Raw genomic sequence first — 13,666 nt, 5'->3', positions numbered from 1 at the left:
TTGCCAATATCTGAGTATTTATTTAGGAATATTACGAGATATTATACGAATATAATCGTAATTGAAAAACATACATATGTTAAAAATAAATATTTGCCTACTAAGAAATCAAACGTATTTGTATGTATTAGTACGTTATAATCTCAAATAGTTGTTTGTTATTCCTAAATAAATATAATAAAAGTTGATCTTATTCAATTACCCGAAATAAGAAAAATACATTGAAATTTTCCTGAAATATTTCAATAGAAAGGTTCTCTGTAAACTGAAATATTATTTATTTTAACGGGACTTGTTCAAACTACTCTGCAAATATAATTCTGAAACATTTAGACAAAGCTCTTCCACTTTCTGTAAATATTTAATATTGAATAAGACAACTTTGGTTTCACAACAGCCATTGAATTCTTAATGCGTACTGAATATTTCTAGGGATTATTTCCCTAGAAACGTGATTTTTTTTAAATTTAAGCCATTTGTACATCCAAGTGTACAAATGTCTAATTTATTATAACTTACGTACAAGCATTATTATATTTTTTATTATTTATTAAAACTACTCAGTCTGTCTGTGCAGATAGAGAAATAATAGCGTGTGTTGCTTTTACATCCAACAGATGGTACTGTTTTTCGTCCAACAGTATAATATAGGTATATAAAAACACACGCAACTTAGAATGCAACGTAAGGTAAAAATTACAAAGCAATCCTTGAAGAACTTTTGGATTTCAATTTAAGATTTTGAACAAACGAACATATACATCATTATGTTAATTATTAATATGGCTACTACAATCCGGCATGAATCTATCAATTGGTGCAGACTTTATAGTTTCCCGCGGCGCATAATAATATTGCATTCTTTTGAATAGTAAACTATTTGTGTATTGGCTTTATCTCGTTTTTGAGTGTGAGTGAATTTCCTTGTTGTATATAAATTTGTTCGAAAAGTATTTTGTGAACAGGTTGTTTATCATTTCATGTATAAATATCATCGCGCTCAAGCATCTGTTTCACTGAGAGCAAATTTAGTTCCTTTAACATTTTAGTTACGTTTAAAAATCTATTTCGCTTAAGTATAACATCTCACTGTTCTTTTTGCAGAATTTGCAACTTATTTTGTTTTCTGTCATGACATAAGAAAATAATCGTTGAGAAGTATTTAAAATATGGAGCAATAATGTAGTTGTATATGGTGATTGTAGTTTTCTGGAATTTTCCAAAAGAATTCTTCCCAAAAAAGAACTTTTCTTCTTCTTCAATTTTCTTTAGTGTATACTCAGCATGCTTGTTAATGATTGGTTTGGAATCTAATATAGCTCTTAACTATTTCATATATGTAACAATTATCTTTTGTGTATACTCAGCTTGCTTGTTAAAGGTAAGTTTGGAATATAATATACCTCATAACTATTTCACATAGGTAACATTTTAAATATTACACCATCATTTTTTTAATTTTGCTTTCACTTGTTCTTATGTCCAATTATTATACATATAATGATATTTTCCTTGTGATTTGAACGACACAGTCAATTAAAACACAATTGAGTTTCTCTGTAAGGAAAGAAGAGGTTTATTTTGTCAATCTCACAAGGTTTACACAAAGAAAAGCATTCAGTAACAAAACATTGCCTGTAAGGAAAGAAACGATATTTAATGTTATTAATTGTAATATCAATTCCTTAATCACAATCACGATAGCAATTACAAATTATTGAAATTATTCCCATCAATCTGCCTCGTCACAACCCATAGATTATTTTTACTATGTCTTAAACCATAGATTACGAAATATCGAGTCGACTGTGTAGGTACTGTGGCGCACATCCAGCCAGTGACAGTCCACGACACACACAGCCACAATGACGAGACAAGCTCGGCATTGCCTTGAATTAAAGGATATTATATTTATCTTTACATACATATTGTCTTTTTATATTTTATTAAGCCTATATTTAGTTTAACCATCGTGATACATTACTTTGTCCATTATTTAAAATATATAATTATTCTTCACCGATATCATTGACCCGATTATACAAATTGAAAAGAATGGTAATATTGCCAGTTTACGTAGCATTTTTTCAATCCTGGGAATCGGACAGGCAAATAAAATCGATAATCTCTTTTAGACAGATTTTCGCTATCTATAAATGTTTCGTCAAATTTTACAGAAGATTAAAATTAATTATGTTGAGCACAGAGACACGCCCACAACAAAATTTTAGATCTGTGATTTTTTTTAACATTATCTCATGGCCTATGTCATCTTTGGGATGCTGTCTGAGTGTTTTTTTAAGTAAAGGAAGAAGAAGAAGTTCTGGGCAGGGAAAAAGCTACGAGGGGTAGATAGTAATCTGGGGTCAATGTGACCAGGAGTGGCGCATGAACCCATCCCTACAACTGCTGTGCCAAGCGTGGGGTCGAAAGAGTCCGGCTGAAGAGTTCAAAAGGTCTGACTCAACTGGCTACTCTCGATCCGAACCAAGCAGCTGGTTAGACCTGCAAAACTAACCTCATCCTGTGAACGCGGGTCTCTAAGTCACCAAAGTGAAATATTTGGGGTGATCTACTGCAGAGCTGTTGGTAATCCAATAAATGGTTCCCTGGACGGAGGTATCCATACCCGCCTCCCAAAATCTATACTAATGTGCAAGAAAACTGTTGTTGCAGGTTACCTTAGCCTCTTGGGCTCCTAGGCACCAGAAAGCCCAATGATATTGATAATTCGTTCAAGAAAGAATTTTGGTTTTATTAAAAATGATCGATTTCATCAGAAGAAGGAAAAAATGAACTTAAATGAAAAGCGTACGACGTTACACATCTTATGATTTTGGTAGAAACTTTGGTTTCGATTTAATGATCAGTGTGTATAAAACCTTCACAACTTTCTAGATTTACTAAGTCATTGCAATAATGTTTATTATTCGTATTGAAACGACATAACGAAAAATATATTTTTGTATGAAAATTTGACAAGACGCTAAATAAATCGTTTTTCAATATTCTAATAAAAAGGTTGCGAAACCGGCTTTTAACTGCTAGTTGACGTCAGTTGACGCCATTACGACGAAAATCTGTTATTTAATTTAAATCGGACAAAACTTTAAAAAAATCATCGTGTTCTTGAATTGTTTTTCCCAAAAAATTCTAAATTCAAATATAACCAGAAACACAAATCCTTTTTTCTAGTCAATCGCTTCAGCGCCCAAAATTTCACCCCCAAATGGATCTCAATATGTTTTCTTTTCCGAGGAACCAACCCTCGAGGGATGAATGGTCTTATATAGGAATTTCTAACAATTCCAATTCCTTTCTGCCATTTCGTTCCATTAATGAAGAATGTCAAGAATTACTCAAAATGTAAAAAGAAGCTATTTTTTGTAATGGGGAGAAATCTATCGTCAAGGAAAGTGATTGAGATGGGTCATTAATGGGTGTTTTTATATACAATATAGTAGGGTGGAATGATTTTATTTTAATGTAATAAATTAAAACACTTTGTTTTTACCACGATAATCTTTATTTAAAAAAAATCGACAAGTTTCGAGAACGATATTCTCTTCATCAGGACATAAATTGTACTAAAACTAATTATCAAGTATAGAAAAAGGCGTGAGTAGAAATGAAAGTAAGGTGGGGGGGAGAGAGGTAGAAAGGGGAGGAGCTTAGAAGATTAAGATTAAATTCACAAAAAATTACAATGGAAATATGTTTAGGATAGGGTTATTCACAAAATAAATTTGATTATTAGTTTTGTGTTTTAATTTATTTCATGGGTTTCTTCAAGACTACTTCTTCTCTCTCTAAAAAAGACTCTCCACACATCAACCCAAAGATGACATAGGACCTGAAGAAAATTACTTTCTTCAGGGCCTCTTGTGTAGAGTCAATGTAAAAAAAAAGAAAACGTGGTTTATTCTCCGAAAATAAATCAATGGGAAAATTAGGAAAGAAAGCTTTTTCTGATCCACCCTTGTAGTCCTTGTAGTAATGTTTTATTCACAAGGAAGATGCTGAAATGAATATCTATACGTTCGTGGTTCAAGCGGTAAGATTTTTAAACTAATGGAATGTGTCTTTTATCCCAAAGGTCTGAATCGGTTTGTTTCCTGTGACTTATGATATTCAAATAAAATTTATTATTTTTAATGGTTTTGTACAATTTAGTTGCCACTCTTTGTTATTGCTAGGAGGTTAGTGTAGTGAACTCAACTGAATCAAGGATCCGAATGTATTTACATGAAAAGTAATTTTATGTTATTAAAAATAAAAGGAAAAAGTTTAGTATTTTGTAATTATTTCATAATAATAAAAGGTGACAAAACACTGGCCATTGTTTCCTTTTCAGCGCTTCTTGGATGGACGCCGCCCGGGGAACAACGTCCATGCGACAGGTTGAAAGAAGTTTGTTGTTAATACGTGTGATCATGCACAGGATTTGATCACAATTTGGATTCACTTCCTATCACATATCCGTCGATCTGATGATGGTGTTGGTGTTTAAATGAACATTTGGTTTAAATGAACAAAGTTGTTGTTTAAATTAAACATTTCGGGCGGATTGTAAATTTGAAGATTTAATCGCGGAACAGCAAAAGATTTGTTGAATCTGTAAGTTATCGAAAAATATTCCAACGCGCTAGTGTATTTAATGCCCACTGTTCACTTACTAGTTTTAAAAACGCTAGCGAATAATACGGATGCGAAGAAACGGGTAGCGAATTATTAATGTATGAGATAAAAAAATGTTTCTTTGTTTGTAACCGATTTCGCTGAAAATTTTAATGTTTGTGCCAAAAGAGTTTAGAGAGTGGTTTAAATGAAAGACAAAGTCGAGGACGACCTAGACTTAAATAAGAAAAGACTTAACATATTTTCTCTGTACTGTACCTCAGCATAATTATGCTTGTCCTAATGAGGTTACAAATTCTAAATGTGAAAAAGACACAATGTAAAGATACAATAAACAATGAGGCACGGAGTCGAATAAATGTTGATATAATGTAATTTTTCAACAGTAACGATGTGGATTTCACAATATTTCATGAAATGAATGGTAAAAAACGTCGGGGGTGCTCGAGGGATGCTAGCATGACAAAATGAAGTCAGTTATCACCGCATACTATGGATACGTACACTCAATGATAAAATACGGAATAGTTTTATGGGGAAACTCAGACTTTTTTAGGTTTGAGTTGCAGGAAATAAGAAAACAGTTCTTTACAATAATCACAGTCAGCGTCTTAATACTTTCTCTCAGGGAGTACAATACCAGAATACCGGTAAAGCCATGGACAGATGGCCTCTTATAGCCCGTCTATAGAAGGAAGTAGGTACAACCATAGCTAGATAGAAATAGAAATTGTAATAAAGAATAATAAATAAATAGATATTGTAATAAAGAAACAACTCGTTGAGTATTTGGAAAAACATCATATATTATGTGACGAACAATCAGGATTCCGTAATAATAACTCTTGTGAAGCTGCAATAAACATTGTGATTAATACATGGAAGAAAGAAACAGATAATAAAAAAATCACCATTGCAACATTCTTAGATTTTAAAAGAGCATTTGAAACGATAGAAAGGAAAAAACTTTTGGAAAAATTAGAAGATATAGGTCTTTCTGAAGTAGCTCTAAATCTTTTCAAAGAATATCTCCATGAAAGAAAACAGGTAACAAAAGTGGAAAGCTCAGAATCAGAACCGATAGAAAACAACCTCGGTGTTCCACAAGAGTCGGTATTAGGTCCAATTCTATTCATTATTTACATTAATGATATAATTAAAACCATAAAACATTGCAAAATTAGATTATTTGCAGACGATACATTAATCTATATTTCATCTGAAGAGTACATAGATGCAATCAATAAATTAAATGAAGACCTACAAAATATAGCGAAATGGCTGAAATTAAACAAATTAAAACTGAATGTCAACAAAACAAAATATATGGAAATAGGCAACAAAACGCATAACACAGAGTTAAAATTGACAATTAATTGCGAAAAAATTGAAAAAGTAAATGAAATTAAGTACCTGGGTGTGATACTAGATTCAAAACTAACTTTCGCAGCAAATTTTGAATATGTGCTTAAGAAGGTATCTAAAAAAGTCAATTTTCTTAGAAGATTAAGAAATAAACTAAATGGAAACACTACAGAGCTGATTTATAAAACTATAGTTGCTCCACATTTAGATTATTGCTCTACTATGTTGTATTTGGCCAATGAAGGAAACTTGAACAAGCTAGAAGTTATACAGAATAGAGCTATGAGATGTATACTAGGAAAAGGAAAATACGCAAGCATAGATCAAATGAGAGAACAGCTAAATTGGATTTCTATAAAAAAGAGACTATTATTTAATGTGTTAATTTTTGTACATAAAATCATGAACAACCAAATGCCAAAATATTTTAAGGATGAAATTGTTTTTAATAGAGATGTTCATAATTACGAAACCAGAAATGTAAATAGGATAAGATTGCCACATTTGAAAAAAACAAAATCACAGAACTGCCTAGTGTACAAAGGACTAAAAATGTATCATGAAATGCCTGAAAGTCTGAAGAATGAAGGAAGAATGAATGTATTTAAAAAGAAATGTTATATTTATTGTAAAAATATGTAAAATTACAAAATGAAATATGATCTTGTTTATATTAGTTTATATTCAAATGTATAAACTAACTCAATAAATAATAAAAAATAAATAAAAAAAAGATTTGAAATTTATTACATAAAATTGAAATTTCTAATTGTATTATCGTTTTTACTTCCATTTCGTGTATACAAGCGCTTAGTATTACATTATCAAATTACTTAAGCATTTTATTATACGGAGCATAATATTCTAAGCAAGTAAATGGGACGGCCAATTTGTTCCGTTGGGATGGATTCATAATGCGCCTTCTCCCGAGAGAGGGAATTACTAAATGGAGATGTGATCCAAATGATCAAACCATTATAAGTGTAAAAGGCGGAATTAGCAAGGGATCTCATTAAATCTCTCGCTTTAGTATTAGAGCAACTGACCGTTTTCAGCTTATCCCAAATCTTTTACGTTTTGGTTTTTTAGAGTAAAAGAGACAGCCTGTTCAGGATTTTAATATGAAAAGTATATTTCTTATTTATTTAACAAACTTTTGGGGAAGGGAAAACATTCATTGGATAACCTCTGCCATTTAAAAATATTTTGTTAAATTATATTATAATATTTAATCTTTGATGTATGACATAAAACGAAAAAAATAGTTTCGCTTTTTGACCTCTAGGCCAGGGCAATTAGCGCCAAAAAGGGGGTCGCGATCGTAATTATTCCGGTAGTTCCAATTTTTTTATATGTTTTATAAACCGACCCCGTGATGTAAAATCTGAGTTTCCGACCTTGGCGCACCTGTGCTCGCGCCGCCATTTTGAAAAACCGACCGAAATCGCGTCAAAATCTAGTTTTTCCCAAATATCTCATTTCCTTTGGAAATTTCGGCTAAAGTGTCTTAACAATTATAATAGAACATACAATGACCAACAACTTTTGTCAAAACAATTTTCTTCTATCTCTTATAAGTACCGAGATAGAAAGTCTTAAATGTGCGTATATTTTTTAAAAAACAAGTTTGTGCAGTTGCACCTCTAATTTTGGCTCTGTGTATGTAATGCGTAAATGGAAACCACATGGTCGACGCAAACTCTTAATGTCTTCATGCATATGCAAAATATAGTTATTTGATATGACAATGTTTGTGAAGTCTTTTGATTGTTGTAACACCCATACAACAAAATACAGTCCGACTCAGAACAGGAATACCTAGTGAGAAGTATTATGACTAAACTACTTTATTTTGTATTTTTTTAAATAATCATTAATCTATCCATTTTCTATATAAATACTAATGTTTAATACTTTACTATAACAAACTTGAAAACGGTAATTTAGTATTAGTGGTCATGTTCTTAAAATTATTCCTACAGTGCGCCTTACCCAATACATGTCTAATAAATCTGTTCGTTTGCTCAAAGTCTTAAATCTCCGAAAGTTTTTTTGAACGATTGCTTTTGTTTTAACAAAACGTTGCATTCGAATACATGTGTGTTTTTTTACACCTGTGTTTTTTTACACTTGTAACAGGTAAAAACATGCTTTTTTGAATAATTAGCGCCATGTGTTGGACTTAAAAGAGACAGGCACTTTATTCTCTACCTGCACAAACAGACAGAGCCACAGCATTACGTGAGTACAGCTAGTAAAAAATCAAAATAAATAAAAATAAAAATAAATTTCCTAACCTAAATTTTCTTAGTTAAATTGCTTTCGTACTTAGAAAATTTGTTCTTTTATTACACGTGAACTCTATACTTTAGTGCCCAATTGTGTTTTCTGTAGGAATCCAATCGATTTTCTCGAAAAACTACCAGATGTCGTTGTGTAAATGCCCCAATAAATACATATTCCCCAATATCCTGGCTTCGTAACCAGCACTGTAGCTTGAAACTATTCTCAAAGACACAACTCAGAGATACACACATCCATTAAATCAACAAGCCAATCGAAACAATTTATGAGATTCAATACATTTTATTTATTTATTATCTTACTAGAATAATCATCCACTTTTATTTATTTTTTCTTTATTAAGTGTTTTTATTGGTTTTTACAGTCTTTAGGTGTGTTGAACTTACAATACAAGATTTCTTAACTAACTAACCATCACGCTGTTTCCCGCAGGGGTAGGCGGAGAGGACGGTCTGCCAAACAACTCGGTCTTGAAACACACTCCTTGCTTCATTCACATTCATTCCTCGCTCATACATACTTTTCTATTATTCTGACTATTGACGTGGCCCGACTCAAGCATCTGACCCACTTGATCGTGCCGTATCTTTTTCGGGCGTTCCCGACTACTGCTACCATTCACATTTGCATCGTATATTCTCCGTTCACTCCTTTCTTTTCTCATTCGCTCTACATTCCCAGACCATCCAAGCGTCCATTTCTTAATCTTACCCATTACGCTTATATCAGCCTTCCAGTCTTCGCGGATCTCCACATTTCTCACACGATCACACATGGCTTTTCATACATACGCCTCATGGATCTCATTTCTACAGCAATCAGTCTACTTTCATCCTTTATCTGCCAGTTCCATGCCTCACTGCCATACATCAAGGTAGGTACCAGTACTCGATTGTCGACTGTTAGCTTCGCTTCTTTGGACAATTTTTTGTTAGCGCGAACTGCGTTCCGCCCTCCATTAATGGAGTTATCTTTTAGATTTCTTAATTTAACTATATTAACTTTTGGAAAGATGGGTGACTAAAAGAAAGATTTTTTAATAGGGTAATTAAACATTTACACTGTTCTAGAAATTTCGTTCAATAATTATTTCTCCATCATGCTATTCTGCGCTGCAAAACAACTGTTCTGCAGTGTGATATCTTCAACAAGTCGCTGTGACTATGGCCGATGTGTAATGGTGATAAAAACGACGTTTCTTATTTCCATAAGGGTACTTTCTTAGAGTTTCAATTAGTGAAAGCGAATAGTTAGTGAGGTCATCTTGCAACAATATTGTTTAATTTTCTCGTTCGTTTGAATCATCTTTTAGTAATCGTCTTCTCAGGACTGTGAGAATTTCCAGGATTCTCCGCTTTAGCATAATATAACTAAGTGATATAGAAGAATCTAGAAGATTCTCAGAATTCTGCAAAGTGCAGCACATCCCCGTGCTGGGTCATTTGCGTTGGTTCCTTTACCTGGTTAATCTATTGTACGGTCTGACGTTGACTTCGCCCTCAGAACGCTTACTCCAGTCATTATCTTTAACAGTCTCTATCGTCCTGTATTTACGAAGCGAATAAATAAGATGTATGTTATGATGACCACTTCACATCGAAAACTCTTGCAAATAAAAATCCCTTATAAACTCTGAATTTTAACTATGAAGAAGGCAATGTGGCAGAAACTCTGGAACAATGAGCTATTGCATCCAGAAAAAAACTTTTTTCATAGTGAAGATAGAGATCCATAGAGGCTACGGAAATTTTGAAATATACGTATTGAAGCATCAAATATCTTGCGTCATAATTTGCAAAAAATACAAAATCAGTGTCAACTTTACTGTTAAAAATAGTCGCATTACTCTATGCTTGCAGTAAATCAAAACACACATCGGCAGTAAAAACGAGTTTTATTGAAAACCGTCCTTGCTCCATGGCACTTACGTGGTACATGGCACTCACGTGACACTTCAAAACCCTTCGTGCTTCAAGGCATGTATTGCGGTCGGCCTTGACTTGCAATCATCAGTTGATTGCAGTTTTTTTCTAGTATTTCTAAGTTCACAAAACTACTTTCAGTTAGCAAAAATACTTTCGTCGTGATCTAAGGAGTTTTGAAATACGTATTTATCTGTCAAAATTAAAAAAAAACCCGTAAGTTAATCGTTTTTTTAAATATTTTTTCAATGGTTCTCAAACAATCAAAGAGTGTTTCAAATTAATATATAAATACTGAGATGAAATTAGTTGCTGTCTGCCGTATCTTCCCTTGTATAATGTGCCGGATAATAAAACCATCAATCTTATTAATATATACATTTTTTAGATGAGAAACAAATAATATCTCCATCTTAAAATGAGAAATATTTGCGACAGTCCTAATTTATTAAAAATACTGGTTGGAACGTGTCTCGAAATAAGTCCAAGAGTCATTTATCAAATCTTTAATTCAGCCTTCGAGTATTTATCGTGAATTGTATATTTTATTTGTCAGTAAAAGTGAGCGCTAAATAGAACGCCAGCAGGCTGACGAAGTTAATTAACGGATAAGGATTACCATTATTTATGACAATGTATTTAATCCGTAAAATTGATGGCTTTCAGACGACTTGCATTTGTCTTACAGCGATATTCTAAATTCTAGAAGAAGCAGAGTTTTACAAGGGCTTATTAAAAAGCATTTTCGAGGCAAAAAATAATATTCAAATGCATTTAAGAGGTAATGTGTTCTTTAATGTGATTATAAGCCACACAGACCATCAGGGAATAAATGATTCCCAATGAAAAAAAATGATGATTTAAAAAATCACTCTGCAGGCAGTGTAAAAAATTATCATCCAGCCACCAAATACATAAAACAGAGAACTCACCGAATATATCACTCGCATTGAGATTGGCAGCAATTCCTTATGCTCAAGGTTAATCTCCAAATTCGGAAGCGGACGGCAATCAGCACAATAAAACTTGCTTTCGCACCATGAAATAATAATCTGTCATGACAAGCTTTCAAGAGAGTAGAATTTAGAATAAAATTTGTATTAACACATTGTAATTCAAAAACTGTCACTTTTCTTGCGAAAAAAATATTTTAATCTTTTGGTCGTAAGTCGACCAAACAGGAATAGTGGTGCCCCCTTTTGTCAAACAACATAATTCAGATGAATCCAGCTGCTTGCACAGATGACTGAATTTCATCGTCACTTACCTGCAGAGCAAAATCTATACAATAACTGACCAGAGATGTCTATTCTGTCCACTATTTTTAATTTTAATTTTCGAATTTTAAGTTAACTAATTTTAAGTCTACTGCTTCTCCAGTGATTGAGGAGAAATTTTGAAGAGAGATAGCAGTTTTAGAAAATAATTGATGAAACACAAAACATTTAAATAAAACGACCGAAATAAATTCGATCTAAAGTTAACATTAAGGCCACGATGAATATAACCATGTTTTGTAGAACACCTCAATGACATCTGTAAATTTAATAAAGCGTAATACCACGCTCGTAATGCACTCACGCTGCTTTGCCAATAACGGAAGAAACATGAATGCGCAAGTTATTATTAACCCCGCGCTGAGGCCTACTTCAGCGAATTACTTTTAGTTTAACCCCTCCAGCGTTTGAGGGTCATATATAGCCGGGTGTCCATATTTTATAAAAGTATTTTAAAGTTTTTTTGTACCTATTATATCGGGGATTATTAAAAATAAAAGACTGTTGACTCAGACCTATGACGTTTATTGACACTGCGCACACTCGTTATAATCTCCCACGTGACGCATCAGGACTGCCAACATGGCCATACATAACAGTACCGTGCGGAAAAAATTAATGTTTATTTACGTTAGAAAGAAATATAATAATTATTTCCAATTTGTCTTAAATATTAATACTGGAATCCATTAATAAAATCCTAAAAATAGTCAAAATGATTTTTTTCACTAAGATTAAAAAATATATTTTATAAAAATAATAATTATTATTATTTAAATAATTTTATATTTAACATTAAAATGTATTTTTAATTACATGAACGAGATAAAAGTGAAGGTACAATTTTCTTACTAATTCTCCAAAAAATAACGTGTTTTCGAAATATCGAGTTCTCTCAATTTTTTGTAAAAATTTAAGTAAAAATGTGGTGAGCGTTTTTGACAACATTTTTCATGTTTGATATTAAAATTTTATTATTTAGAAATACTTATATTTATTTTAAATGCATACAATTAATAATGTATATACTTTCATAGTTTCTTAAACAGTATTTGTTTTTATGGAATATTAAAAAATTATGTAGCATATTTGAAATACACAGAAACATTACAAACTGTACAAAGGCCATGAAAGTATTGAAAGGTTAAATTTAACGCCCGCCACAAAAATTTTTAGAATTTTAATAATGAATCTCTTTTTTCAGTTAATAACAATACTATATACATGTATATAAATATATTTTTTTTATTTTTATTAGGTACAATATTTTTTACAATTCAGGTTTTCCAGTAATGTAGGCCTCACTGGGTGGCTTGCCCGTGCTGAGGCCTTCATTTTATAATATGAAATATAAACTACATAATACATTAAATGAGAAAAATTATACATTTAAAATTAAAAATACATAATAATATATTTAAAATTTAAAAAAAATAGTACATTGAAAATAATCTTGTGTGTTTGTGAGTGATGTGTGTTTATATTGGTTTTGTGTGTTACGTGAAGGTTTTATTTGTATTTTAGACTATGAAATTTTGGTAATATTGTCTTTTTTGTTCTTTAATCCATTTTGTAATTTTGTTTGTGAATTTATTTTTATTTTCTTCAATTTTAATTTCAAGTTTTAAACTGTTGAAAGCTTTTATTGCATGGTATTGGTAGTGTCTTTGTCCAAAGCTTGAATTTATTGTCGGAGTTTTTATGTTTTCTTTGTACGCTTGTCTAACTGGTCTGTTAGTGTTATTTTGTGTATGTTGAAATTATTTTTTTTGTCAAAAATGTAGTTTAGTAGTGTTTTAACGTATAATTGGCGTATATCTAGTACGTCACAGCTGTTGAATATTTGGTCTGTATCAGTCAGTCTATGTTTTTTTAGTATTACCTTTAAGATCGTTTTCTGTGCGGTTTTTATGTAATTGATAGCCGAGTTTGTTGTTCCTCCCCAAGCAATAATTCCATATTCTATTATTGATTGGCAAAGTGCAAAATATATTGTTTTCAATTGTTTTATTTTATATATGTTTCTTATGTTTAGGAAAATGTGTATTGTTTTGAGAAGTTTATTTGTGATTTGTTTGATGTGAGGTATCCATCTAAGGTAATGGTCAATTACGATTCCTAGATACTTTATTTGTTCTGTTTTTTCTAGAGGAGGGCAAT

The sequence above is a fragment of the Hesperophylax consimilis genome, chromosome 21, assembly GCF_061612785.1.
Source record: "Hesperophylax consimilis isolate HC1 chromosome 21, BYU_Hcon_1.0, whole genome shotgun sequence".
In the NCBI taxonomy this organism is placed as follows: Eukaryota; Metazoa; Arthropoda; class Insecta; order Trichoptera; family Limnephilidae; genus Hesperophylax; species Hesperophylax consimilis.
This window is presented reverse-complemented; position numbering follows the sequence as displayed.